Source organism: Ailuropoda melanoleuca, chromosome 4, assembly GCF_002007445.2.
Source record: "Ailuropoda melanoleuca isolate Jingjing chromosome 4, ASM200744v2, whole genome shotgun sequence".
Taxonomy (NCBI): Eukaryota; Metazoa; Chordata; class Mammalia; order Carnivora; family Ursidae; genus Ailuropoda; species Ailuropoda melanoleuca.
The window spans coordinates 97,943,692-97,955,568 of record NC_048221.1 but is presented as its reverse complement, the minus strand read 5'-3'; the positions used below and the strand labels follow the sequence as shown (position 1 = coordinate 97,955,568).

The following is an 11,877-nucleotide window of genomic DNA, read 5'->3' as shown; positions in this document are numbered from 1 at the left end:
ATGAACCCTTTGATACTGACAATATCCAGACACCAGAAATGTAGTCTTACATGGAGTTATGTCTATCATTGTGGAATTCAAGGTTAGACAAATCATTAAATAATTTGAGAAATTTCTGAATATTATGCCACAAGAATCCAGTATGGGTTTTTTTTTGACATTGGAAGTCCTACTTCACTTAAAATCATTGTAACTAATGCATTAGTTTAATAATTCAAAATTACACTATTGAATGACTCACTAATTTTAGGCTTGTCATCATCACTTTTCCATAAAAATGGAGTATCAGAAAAAAGTCAAGGTTTTGTATGAAATAAATTCACTGCCTAGATAGTTATAGATTGCTAATGAGTAGTGACCTTATTTTTTTTAAAATAGGTTTTTCAACTCTCCTCATTAATTATAAAATTCTTGAAGAAAAAAACAGACTATACAGTTAATAAACAAAAAAATCCACAATCCCACCAGTGGTAGGTAGGCAATCACAGACTGTGCTTTATCACAAACCTAAGGCATTGAGTCTTCCCAAACTATTTTCTTGTTCTGGATCTCTGTGTGTGATCAGACATAATTATGGAGTAGCTGTGTTTCTGCCTTTCTCCATTTACGGTCACAGAGAAATATTGCTTGATGTTGTGGCTCTGTGAAATGGTTTCTGTTCAACAGAATGACACTGCAGCTTAGTGGTGAGTGCTAGGGGGGCTTCCCCCAACATGGGAGCTCCCATTGGTAATTTTGTCCATCTTAGTCCCTCATTTTCCATGTTCCAGCCATACTGAAATTCTTGGGGGCCACTCAGCAATGCAAGTTGATTTTATACCATCGCCTCTGCCTTTGTTGCCATTCCTGCTGTGGATAACACTCCCTTAGACATTCACATGATTGTTGTCTCCCTAATCAATCTCAAGTCAAATACCATCTCTTCAGAGATAACTTCCATGACTGCCTTAGCTAAAGCAGCTCCCTCCTTAACCATTTTTAACTCAATACCACAGTGTATCTTCTGCATTACTCTTAATTCAGAATGTAGCTTCTTCCTTTTTCTAAAATAAAAATTGTATATATTTCAAGTCTACAACATGTCAATTTATATATATACATCATAAAATCATTACTATGGTAAAGCTAGTAACATATCCGTCTCCTCATACAGTTGCCATTTTTGGTGTACATAGTAGGAGCACCTGGAATCTATTCTCTTAGAAAATTTTCGGTGTTTAACACAATATTATTAACCATAGTCATCATACTGTACATTAGACCTCTAGACTTATTCATCCTACGTGACTCCAACTCTGTACCCTTTGGCCAACATCTCCCTATTACCTTCACACAGTATTTCCCATAAGTATTGATATATAATAGTTTACTATCATGTTTTATAAATTGTATGTTAATGTAATAGATTTCTTCTTTGATTCTAGAGTTATATAAAATAGATTTGGCAAGAATCACCAGAATCAGTCCTATTGAATCCCTTGCCTCTGGCATTTGTCCAACGTGAAACCAGTGACAACAAAATATTCTAACTAGTTTAAGCCTGGTCAAGTACCTTACAGCATGGACCCACTCGTGAAACCAGTGACAACAAAATATTCTAACTAGTTTAAGCCTGGTCACGTACCTTACAGCATGGACCCACTTGTGGCTTAGGAGATAGTAACTCTATTGGATTATATGAAGGAAGAATGGGAAAAAGATAGAGATAGTTTAGGTAATCAGAGATTTTGAATAGAAGTTGATGGGATTTGTTGAATTTTTGCTTTTATTAAAAAGTTTTTAAAATACCACCCAAACTAGATAAAAATAATGTTTTTATATCACTGACAATAGGGCTGACATAGTGCTGTCACTATAATTAATTGGTTACTTGATTGCACAAAAGCTTTTACACTCTCAGTGAGATTCAGTCTCCGAAAATTCAAGAACTGCTTTTCCATCTCTTTTACAACCTCTCACATTCTTTCCTATTAACACGCTGGCATAGGTCTTTTTACATCTGATGGCCATTTCTCATTTCCCCTTTTCCTTCATGTCCTGAATAGGCCCTGAATGTGAACAAATTCATACATTCTCAGTTGTTCTCCTGATACAAGCAACAAGGACCTCAACTACTGTATAAACTGTAAGTTCTAGACATGGGTATTTTTTAGGTCAGGACAAAATTTTCATGATAAAAAAGAAAATAAAACCAAAAATAAAGTTGCTAGTCAACTAGTTATCTTCTGCCAAATTATTTTTTTCAGACTAGACTCCCTCCTCTCTCTGCTAAGCTGTCATGGTGTTTCTGTGTTTTCACAAGCAAAACACACAGTCTATTTACAAGCCTGCTTAATGTTTTCTCAGTAAACATGAACACTGGACACAGAATATCTGACCTGATTCAAATCTGACATTTACTTTATTGGTCCCAAGATAATATGTCCTTCCTGATCTTCTCTACATGTCCAAATACTCCGAACACTCTTTTCCCCCCAAATTCTTGCTGATATGCTTTATACATTATCAAGTAAAAGAATCATTCCTTCTTTAAAAAAAAGAAAAATAGGTTGTAGAGAAGAGAAACTAATAACTAATAACCACCTATAATCCACACCTTCTCTAAGATGTCTGAATGCGGATAATGTGGATTTGAAACACAAGGGGATAACCTATGTGCTGGTGAGGCTCCATCTACAGAGGTGGGACAGCTTAATGGATAATGGCCACGAGCCCAGGCTCTGGAGCAAGATGGCAGTGTTTGAATCCAGGCTCCACCATCAACAAACTCAGTTCCCTGATCTGTAAAAGAGCAATGAAAGTATTACCTACCTCGTAAGATTACAGTATGGATTAAATAGATTTATATATATGAAACATTTTGGATATGTACTCACTACATCTTAGACATTTATCACCAGTGGTTTATCTATCATTGTGATAGGATAATGTGTGAAGTATTACATGTTTTCAAATATTTAATTCTAAGATCTACCACCATTTAATATAAGGGATATAAATTTGACTGCCTCATGGTGGACGATCGCAAGCAAACATTTAGCTTTCGGATTCCAAAATCTCAGGTCAAAACACAAGCCAGACTTTGTCTCTTTCTTGTAACTTAATTATAATCTAAATAAATAGGCCTGTGTAGCTTTTCTTCAAGTATAAACTAGTAGGTAGTGTGTGAAGGGCCAGTCACTGTATACGTTAATGAAGATACCAGAAAATGCAAACCCTACTACCATATCTTACTCCCCCTTAAAAATCTGGGTAAGGAAGAATCAATGTAACCCAGGGGATGTGGGGAGATCCCAAGCCAATGGAACCCATCGTAGAGTGTAGCTCTGGAGGCATCCAGCGTGGCACCTCATAGCCTAAGCATAACTGATGAGGTATCTCGGCAAAGTGACCTGAGAGCACCCCATTTATCCCAGGGTTCACTAATGGGCATGTATTTTAAACAAATGAGAGAGAGGGATCGAGAGACCTCAGAAGTCTCAAGACTAGAAAAAGAGACCACCAAAAAGAATGTAACATGCAACTTGAGTTGGAAACAGGATGAGGAGATGGTTCCATCTTGATTAAGGTCATCACTGTGGAGAAAACTACTCTAGAATGAAAGCAACGAGTCTTCTCAAGAAATGTGCAGAATGACCATATGTAAGGATGAAATGAGATGAGTCACATTTCAACAAAAGGCATATTAAGTAACCAACTATTAAGAAGAAAGATTTATTCATAGGAACTCCAGTCAGGAAATAACTCAGGTGTCTTTCAATTGATGAAATGATAAACAAATTGTAATATATGTATATAAATGCTCAGCTAAACAGGAATGATTACTGATACACACAACATGTAAATATTTCTTTCAAGGCCAGGAAAGCCCTGCTGTCTTCAGATTTTATAACATAAAGTCTTCTTCAAAGTCCCAGGCCTCAGTTTCCCTTGAAATGTAAACACATACCTCCAGAGTTAGGTAAATCCCTCTGGTGCTCTCACTCTATATACAGTTAAAAATTAACTTCCCAAGACTTGCTCTTAGCCCAGAATTCCATGTTTTTGCAAAATTTATTCAGAAAGTCCCAATTCACATAAACACAAAATTTATGTTCTTTACACCACAAAACTACAAACCATTATGTCTGATGGACCTAGACAGAGAAATTTTCAAGAAAATATTTAAAAATCAAATCTAGCAGTGTAGAAAAAGAATAATACGCCATAACCAAGAAAGGCTTTTCTGAGTGATGCAAGGCTGGTTGAATATATGAAAATCAATCAATCCACTCTATTGTCAGCTCAAAGAAAAGCTACATGATCATATCCTGATAGAGAAAAAGCATTTGATGAAATTCAACATCCATTCATGATTAAAACTCTGAGCAAACAGTATGGAAAGTAACTTCCTCAACCTGATAAAGGATGTCTCTATTGCAATACTACTCAGCAATAAAAAGAAACAAGGTATTAATGCACACAACAACTTGAATCTCAAATGCATTGATCTGAGTATAAGAAGGCAGTCCCCAAAAGTTACATACTGTATGATTCTTTTTATATATAATTCTCAAAATTACAATATTACAGTTTGGGAATGTATCAGTGGTTAGAGATAGGGAAAGGCACAAGTGCTGAGGGATACCTCAAAAACAGGGACACCTGACATGATGTAACTATTATGTATCCTGGTTGTGGTGTTAGCTACACTAATCTTTTTGTATACTAAAAGCATAGAAATTTACGCTGAAAACAATAGTAAAAAAGAAGTTTATTTAAATTCCTCTTACTTTTTAGGGACAGCTGGATGGCTCAGTTGGTTATGTCTGCCTTTGGCTCAGGTCATGATCTCAGGGTCCTGGGATCGAGTCCTTCATGGGGCTTCTTGCTCAGCAGGGAGCCTGCTTCTCCCTCTGCCTGCTGCTCCCCCTGCTTGTCCTCACTCTCTCTCTGACAATTAAATAAAATCTTTTTAAAAAATAAAATAAATTCCTCTTACTTTTTAAAAAACAGTTCTCAAGGCATTATTGGCTCATTTCTTTAGTGTCAGTGTTTTGATTTCCCACATATTTTCTGCCCCCTTTATTTTCAATTTGTCAATCTATTAATAACATTACTAAACAGTCACTATGTGGCAAAGCACGTTTTTAGATTCATGATGGTATTTAAAAAAAACAAAACAAAATTGATGGTCTCTGTGGGCGTTTTTTCCTCTTGATACTTTGGAACATCATCTTTATTACTTTATCCTCTGACAACAATTCACAATACTTAGCTGGTTTTTGGTCTGTTTTGTTTTGCTTTTTTTTTTTTTCAAGGCATTTACCCAGTCGCTGACATACTGACAACATAGGAACTTGTATGTATCTTCCTTCCATGGACTCCACATTCCCATGTACTTTTGTGACTGTCCATAACTTCATCCAATTAAACTCAATAGCTATAGTAACCACTGTTTTCCAGGAATTAACTGGGTTTAAAACGTTTCCATACTGTTGGAAAACAAACCTTACTCTCATGAAATAAGGAATCACAATTATATAATAAAAGGTTGAGTTTTTATTATTATAAATGTATTTATTATCCCTCTGTTAACACAGGGACATAAAGCTTAGGACGTCACTAAAGAAGAAAATATTTGTTCCTAAATTTCTGTGAGCTCTGCTTTAGGTAGAATCTCCGCCTTACATTTAAAACCATGTTAGGTAACATTTCCTGATATAAATTAATGTTAATTTATTTAGGTAGATCAATCGTATTGTGGGTTTTTCAAGAATAAGTCTTATCTTCAAAATATACTGTTGAAATGTGTACTGGTGAAATAAAATGGTATTTGGGATTTGCTTCAAAATTATTTGTGAAGAGGGGAGAAGCTGGTCAGGGTACAGATGAAACAAGAGTGAGTATAAGTTGATAACCATTTACCCTGGGAAGTGAATACAGAAGACTTCATTATATTTGCTCCACTTTTGTATACAATTGGTACTATCTGTAATAAAAACGTTTTAAAAAAGAAAACAAAAATTTTTCTACTGCAAGAAACTTTTCATACCTTATCAGAGTTACAGTCCGCTTACCAAAAAATACCCAATTTTAATGCAGTTCAACAAATACTCAATATGTAATCTTTGGCAGCCACCAAAGTCTGCAATGTAAGCAAGGATACTCAAATAACTGTGAACTCAGAATTGTGTTTAAAGCAGAGACAACAGTTTATACACACAGTGGTTTGAAATGCGGCATGGGCTTATTGCACCATCTTTAAATCAAGGCTGTAGTAAGGCCAGTCCACTCCCAGGTCCTTCTCATACCGAGGCTACCCAGAAAAAGAAGAGATGTCCTCACCCACAGAGTGTCAGAGTGTCAGCGGGGCCTAAACATTGGAGATGGGTCTCTGGGCAGCCTATTTCCAGAGAGGTCGCTCTTCCCTCATAGTGGAGTTTAACCTGCACACAGAACGTCCCCTTAGCATCCATATAAGCCACAGGCACATGGCTACAAAAATCCCCACATTCTTTGGGCACAGATGACATTTAATAGGATAGAAACATAAGTTTTGAGCAATAGGTGCTTCATTTAAGTCCAAAGGGTAAATGAAATGTATAGGTACTTGGATCCCTTTGGGTTAACTGTGGAACCCCCTTCAACGAATTTTGCAGTTTGACATTTGGCCAATGGCTTCTACAAGAAACATCTAGAACCTCTTTTAAGGCTTAACATACACAATAGTACCTCCTTCAATACTCTTCCACTTAGCTGCAGCCCTCAGCATTAGTTAATACATGTTTTGCCTGTCATTTTAAATACAAAGTAAATCATATTAAAGTAAATAAAATAAACACAAAGACACTTCTGTTGTTTTCATTTTTAGCTTTGTGTTTCTAGCTGTTATTGCACCTGCAGAAGGTTTGTTGGCACAATTCCTTCTAATACTGAAGTTGGTGGCTTCCTCATTCATTCAACCAGTATTTTTGGGCAGCTCCTTTGTGTCAAGGTCTGCTTATCCCTGTGTACAGAAGACTTGCTTTCCTCATGGAGTTTATATCAGGAAAAACAGATAATATATAAGTTAATAATGAAGATAATTGCAGGCTTGCATAAGTGCCTTGCAGGGGAAAAGCAGAGTGACATGACAGAGAAAAACTTTGTGTGTATGGTGTGAGAGGTGCCCACCTTAACGAAGAAATGACCTCTCCAAAAGATGATGTTTTCAACTGAGATCTGAAGTGTGAGAAGATGTCAGCCATGAGAAACATCAGAGGAGGAGCACACAGAGTAAAGGAAACAGCATGTCCCCAACTCCTAAGACAATAAAGAACTGAGTTGTTCAAGAATCAGAAAGGAGGCCTGTGTGGATGAAACTTTATGAGAACAGAGGACAGACACAATAAGCCAGATCATGTAAGCCTCTTAAGATAGCACAGTGAGTCTGGACTTTATCTTTAGCAAAGTGGGAAAGCTATTGAAGAGTTTTACATATGGATGTGAGATGATAATTAATAGGTATTAATGTAAGCGCACTTTGCAATGCCGTAGAGAACGTATTACAGAAGAGCCATGGGGAGCATAGGTATGAAGCTACTAAATCCCTACAGGAGAAATATAAGAGAGATTTATATTAGAGAAGATAGAGAAACATGGACAGATTGAAGATATATTTTAGAGGTAGGGTTGCTGATTTACTGGATATGAAGAACCAAGAACTGGGAGAAATCAAAGGTAACTTTTTACTTGCTTTCTGCTTATGTTGGATGACAGTGTTGTTATTAAAATGATAAGGGCACAACATGGTTGAAGTGACATCAAAGATTATGACATCTATGGAAATTTTTAACCGAGTGTCACTTAGAGAAAGAGTAGAGTTAGAGAAGGAAACATAATCCTAAACAGAGAATTAGTACAGTGTCAGTACTCAGAAAGCAGACCAAAAATATGGCATCAGGGGGTGGGAAGAAACCCAGCAAAGTGATGGGGAAACCAGAAGGAAATGTGGTTTGGGTCCAGAGAGTTGAATGTCACTTCACTCGTACCGGATCAACAATACCCCCATTTAGCCTCTTTTAATTCATAGTCCACAGAGAATAAAATGGATTCTTGTCTGTATCACTCCTCTGTTAATTCCATTCAATGGATTTCTATTGACTTAAAAATACATTCCAAGTCCCTGGGTTTCCTTTTTAACATCATGCTGGCGGGATCCCCGTCAAGTCTGAGCTAGCCTCACTGTCTGTCTTTGCACCAAAAGATGTTATCCTCTGTGGCTTTTCCTTATGTTTTTTCCCGTACTTGAAGTTCCACTCCTATAACTTTTTATATTTGGTTATATTCCAATCATCTATTAATAAATATTTGTTGACAAATTGGGATGATTAACTTGAAAAAACCTGGCTGTGAATTACGATTTTTTTGAAAGAGTAAACATGTCCAATGAGCTTGCATCTCTTTGCCTCTGCTTTGCATAACTGTGAACCTGTCAGAAAGGCACCAGCATTCTAGAGAGTTACTGGTCTGGCAATGCATCCAGGTGAGCACCAGACCTTAGTGTTTTTCTCCAACACACCAACATGTCTGTGCTCAGCTATCAATTGCATTTTCCCTCCTGTATGAGGCTAACCGTGATTACTCTTATCAACACTGAATCCTTCTTAGGTCCCTGCCTCTTGCCCCCCCCCCCATCATTACCATCACAAACAGGATCAGTGTCACAACCAAATCTCCCTACCCACGCTCTAAGATCATGTCCTTCTACTTTTTCCAGATTGCATCCTGTGCCTTGTTTCCTTCTCTGTGATTTCTAAGTCCCTTCCAGCTCTAACATTCTGTGTGCAATTAGAGCGCTGCACGTGATCCGTCTATAAATACAGCAGAAGTTCAGAGGTTAGAGTAATTGAAGAAAGTTTCCTAGAGGAAATGTGGAGATTGAATAGGGTCTTGAGTAATGGGAAGAATTTAAACCAGCGAAAAAGATTGTCCCAGGCTGGAGAAACTGCATGATTCAAAGCAGGGAGGTGGGAAGAAAAGATGTGTGCAGAGTGACTGATGAGAGAGAAACTTGACTGGTATAGTGTGTGCAGTTCCGGGATTCTGAAAAATTAGCCTGAATCAAAAACAAATAATACTAAATAGGAAACAAACAAGCACCTGAGGGTGACTGAAATGAAATCTGGGTTTAGAAATGGCAACAATATTCTGCCCTAGGATTTAAAAAAGTATTTGGAAGCCAAGGGAAAGTCTGAATTGAGGAATTTAGGATGAATTCATAACTCTACTATAAACTCACTTTCTGGCAGTGAAGAATCACTTTAGTGGGTTTCAGTATACCTAATTATGCAGCATGGATGAAATAATCTATGTGAATTGTTTTTAGGGCCTGACCCATACCTGAAGAGAGGTCCTTAGCTGGATATTGTTATGCCACCAAAAATAGAAAGGTGACCTGATCATTCAATCTTCACTGTAGTTATGTAAAAGAGTTGGACACAAGGAGGCTTATATCACAGTTCAGTCTTTTTTTTAGACCTGTTAATAGGATGGAAGGCAGAAGAAGGGAAGGAGGGGAAAAGGGAAGGAGGAAAGAGGGAGGGACGAGGAGGAAGGAAGGAAGGAAGGAAGGAAGGAAGGAAGGAAGGAAGGAAGGAAGGATTGAGAGATGGAAAGAGAAGAAGGAAAAGGAAAGGAGAGGAGAGGAAAGGAAAGGTCTTTTTTAGTCATGCCCTAGCCTAAACATGGGCCATTTATATCACAAAAATTAGACACTCTCCTCATCGCAAAACAGGTAACAGTTAACTGCTGACAGAAAAAGACAAATCCTTACTTTTCCACAACTTGAAATGAATGGCTAATTGTTAAAAAATAAAATATTTTTCAATGTAGATACTATCTACATACGGTTTAAGAATGCATATGCAGTCTTAAAAAGAAACTGAAGAAGGAAGGCAGGAACATCTAATGGACACTATACTTGTGGCACAGTTCCAGGTGCCTAACAAATATACCTTTACTCAGTACGCAGACCACGGGAATAATTTTTAGTAATAATAATAGTAATAATATTTTTTCTCATGAAAAAGGAAGCTGATATTCAAAGCTTAAATGATTTACCAATTTATCCCAACTTGAAGATGGCAGAGCTGTAATATAAATTCAGTGTATACCGTACTCCCTAGCCTTCATGACTGCCACTCACACATGCATACATTCCACCCCAAAACAAGCCAAATTAAAGTATGGTCAGAAAGCCAGCTGCATCCAAATCACATGGGAAACTTGTTAAAAACCAACATCTCAGAACCTCCCTCAGACCACCTTCACTGTAACACGTTCTCCAGGTGATTCTGGTGTGCATGAAAAGTTTGAAGCAGTGAAAAAATCAAACTACTTCCCGTAAGTCACATAGTATAAATGCCACATGAACTTTTTAAATGAATTCTTCCAAACCACATCCTTGGTGTATAAGCCTCTATTTTTTCATCAAAATCTAGTATCTCAAAATTAAAACTGAAACCATTGCCACTGTATTTGACTTTCCACAATGAGGCTTTTAAAGACAAGCCAGAACTGAACTGAACTGAAAAACTAAAGAACAGTCAGTGAATGGAGACATAAATAAAACAAAATTTCAAAGATGGAAATGTATTGGAGGATCTGGGAGGTTAACAGAATATAAATAAATCAGAAACAGGAAAGGGGTGACAAGATTAAGACTGGTCAAGAAAGGATCTCAGAAACTCAAGTCATGTACATATTTTTAAAATCAAATTCATTGAGGTATAATTTGTACAAAAATAAAATGAATCTATGTAATTGTAGGGTTTGATGGGGTTTTTTTTCCCCAAATCAGTACAACCTTTACTGCATCTTTAAATTATCACAAATAAGTGTGAAAAATCACGGGCATCTTGCTGTTTCTGTAGCTGGATAACTTAGATCTTATTCATCAGCCTGCTGAACTGTTCCTTTTTCAGAAACACAGACACCAAAAATTTTCTGATATTCTTATTTTTAACTGATGTGGCTTGCTGAATCAAAGCAGCTGATTTTGATACAAGTTCAATGTCATTTTCTTCAGGAATTAACTCATCTTTCTGGGCTTGAGATATTGAACAAGCAACACCTGGCCTCATCTGAACCCTGTGGATGTACTTTTCACCCAGGAAATTTTGAATTGTAACAGCAGGTCCATTCTCCTGAATAATGACATTGATGGGGAAGTGAGCATACTTAGAACTTATCTTGTAAAGAAAGCCCAGGGTAATGCCCCTGGTCATGTTCTGTATGTGACTACAGATAGTGTGAACAGTAGCCAGTTCTTTTCTATTCATTGACCATTTGTCAACTCAGAGCCTCTTCTTTTTCTTTCCAAGGAGACCAAGATCCACAATGATGTGATTAATGTCCGTTTGCAGGGTTGCTCTGGGGCCCTTCACAGTAACAGTGGGTCCATCCCTTCTGAGTGATATTGACATTATGTCAACAGTCTCATTGTTGAGAATAGTCTTCGTTCTTGCAGTAGATGCCACAAAGAGAGAGCTGATGAGTTTTAACACATGCATACAATTGTGTAATCCCAAACATGATCACTATATAGAACTTTTCTATCACTCTCTCCCTTATGCACCTTTGCAAGCAATACTCCTCACCCCTGGCCCCAAGTAACCACAATTGGCTTAATTATTCCTCTTCTAAAATGTCATATAAATGGAATCATACAGTATGTGAAATCTTGTGAGTCCATGTTGTTGCTTAGAACCAGTAGTCTGTTCCCTTTAATTGATATAGTATTCCATTATATAGATATACTGCAATTTATTCATCAGTTCAATTCTTGATGACTATATAGGCTGTTTCTAGTCTGGAGTTATTATGAGTAAAGCATCTATGAACAGTCCCATGAAA

General features: G+C 37.1%; 1 pseudogene; it reads right to left on the bottom strand.

Annotated features, from left to right (window-relative positions):
- Window positions 1-10,911: 10,911 nt before the first annotated feature.
- On the bottom strand, window positions 10,912-11,534 carry LOC100468024 (annotated as a pseudogene).
- Between the last annotated feature and the right edge of the window lie 343 nt (window positions 11,535-11,877).